Source organism: Poecilia reticulata, linkage group LG23, assembly GCF_000633615.1.
Source record: "Poecilia reticulata strain Guanapo linkage group LG23, Guppy_female_1.0+MT, whole genome shotgun sequence".
In the NCBI taxonomy this organism is placed as follows: Eukaryota; Metazoa; Chordata; class Actinopteri; order Cyprinodontiformes; family Poeciliidae; genus Poecilia; species Poecilia reticulata.
Window position 1 is genome coordinate 93,249 of NC_024353.1, and position 2,478 is coordinate 95,726.

At 41.6% G+C, this 2,478-nt stretch overlaps 1 protein-coding gene across 1 annotated transcript in view; it reads right to left on the reverse strand.

Moving 5' to 3' along the window:
- Positions 1 to 2,478, reverse strand: part of LOC103459081 (acyl-coenzyme A thioesterase 1-like) — a 25,079-nt gene that overhangs the window by 15,705 nt on the left and 6,896 nt on the right. Inside the window, exon 2 of the mRNA XM_008400312.2 lies at positions 1,094 to 1,309. The gene's annotated coding sequence lies outside the window, so the exon portion shown is untranslated. The remainder of the gene's footprint in view (positions 1 to 1,093; positions 1,310 to 2,478) is intronic.

Below are 2,478 nucleotides of genomic sequence, written 5' to 3' on the forward strand. Positions count from 1 at the left end.
TTGTATCTGTCTTTCTTTAGTTTCCTGTACTATCTTATATTTACTTCTGATTGGATTAAATCCTGTAATTCTGTGACGTCAACACGCATTGTTGTGTTTTTGTTCCCGCACGTGGCCACGCGAGAAAACCCGGGATCAAAAGGAAGTATCAGAGCCAGAGTTTTGCTAAATTTACCAGTAATATAAAAACCATCCTTAACAGTTTCTGGGTTTTCTACCTGCAAATTAGTATTTTTTTCCAAATCTGTTTTGACAGCTGTTGCATATCTGGATGACAGCTTTCAGTAATTTTCCCAGCAGAGGGATGTGTTTTTGTTCAGGAGCAGGGCAGTTAAAAAGCCCAGCAGGAAGTGGGCTGTTTAATCACTTTAGGTGCTTCCAAACTAATTAAGTTATCGCAGACAGGAAATTATTGTTCCTTTCATCATAACCTCTGAGGGGAACACTTTGAGCTTCTGACTTTCTTCAGAGGTTGAATCTGGAAGCAGCAGCTCTCAGTCTGCCTCCCCCGGCTTCTGCTTTTCTTATTTTTTTGTTTGAACATCCACGGTTTGGTGCTTTTATTTCATTTGCAGAAGGACTCTTCATTGACTAAACCTGGTAAATTAGTGAATTTAGATGTTATAAAAGTTTCTTCACCAGTTTTTTAAACTCTACTGTCAAACTAGCATGCATGTTGTTTGGACAAGTTGATGAACTTGGAGAGAATCTGCAAATTCCACAAAGAAAGATCTGCAAATTTCAGACTGTCTTGGTTTTCTAACAGATGATGTTCTACTGGCATCTCCAACCAAAGACCCTTTCCCAGTAAACGAGCTCAATTAAGAGTGAAGGAACAGGGACAGGAACCACAGCTCTGACCTCCTCTTTGCCTCAACTGGAGAAGTTCAAGTATCTTGATGTCTCTGTTCCTAAACGACAGCAGAAGGATGGATAGATCACTTTCATCTGCTTGGAGATCTGGATTTGCTGATCCAGATGTGTTCAAACTCTCAAGAGATACAATCAGCTGAAATGAGCGTCATCTGAAGGGTGGTTGAGCATCTGATCAGGACACGTTCAGGATGTTTTCCAGAAGAGACGGTATACTTACCAGCCAAGGCTACAGGCGCACCAGGCCAGAATCGGCTTTAAGACCAAGCCCAGGTCTGCAACGTTCTTCAAAGACTGGATTCATGAGTTGCTGGACATCTCATGATGTGACTCTCGTGGCTCCAGGTGATCCTGTAGAACGATGTTGCCCTGTTGGGTTGAGATCTGGTGACAGTGGAGGCCGTTGGCGTTGAAGAAACCAGTGTGGTGGCTGGAGCTTTGCGACATAGACATGGTGTCAAGAAAATATCCTCCAACACTACAAACTGAAGTCACTCATGAACATTCAGATGTCAGATGGGAAATCTCACAAAACTACTCAAGACCAATCATGAGTTCAGAGCAAACAAACATGGCCGACTGGAAAGAAGCAACGGTGATGGATTGTTTTCTATGTTTAACAGAGCAAAACGATACGAAGACGTCGCCAACGTCCACTGGACTTCCTGGTGCTCAATGGCAGATGTCTTCTGTATTTAGATTTCACCTCACTTTCTGACTCCTCATATTCAAAAGGCTGCATTCTTGTTTGTACTCTAGTGAACACATTACATGTTGCAACATCGCGCCAAGACAATCCAACATGTTGAATAACCCAACTTTGGGATCGGAGTGTTCCTAATGTCCTTCCAAGCAGACCAAATCACTCCTAGCATAGCACAACCTGCAGGAATATTGCTTAAGCTTAACTTTAGGTCAGGGTGTTCTTAACATTGTCAGAAGGGCAAAATCGGGGCCAAAATCAGCCCTGACCATTTCCTGTCCATGGTGTCCTCTATCCGGATATCTAAAGTGAACAGAAGCATACAAGGATATTTCACTGTTTGAGCATCTAAAGCAGGAATAATAAAAAAAAACTCAAAAACTAAGACATGAAAATACATAAAACTTTCATTTTTTTTATTACATGTGCTCTACAACATGCAGACAGACGACAGCTTGGTACAAAATGCAACACCTGAGGGAACCCGGTACCATCCCAACACAACGCACAAAATCCAAACGTCACAAAACACAAATATTTACATCACTTACCGCATTAAACAAACTGCACATCAATTTATAACCCACCACAGTTTAAACTATTTTTATGTCAATTTATGGAGTAAACAATTTAAACATGCATCTGCAGCGCCCCCTGTTGGAGGAGCTCATAAGTAAACAAGATATTTACAGGAGAAAAAATTTACAAACAATAACAGTTTCAGCTTAAACATCATGGTGTGCAAAGTTATTCCAAAGTTAAGGAGGATGAGTGGGATGTGGGAAGAATGAGTGGGATGAAAACTGGTCAGGATGGGAGGATGAGTGGGATGAAAACTAGTCAGGATGGGAATGAGGAGGATAAGTGGGATGAAAACTGGTCAGGATGGGAATGAGGAGGAT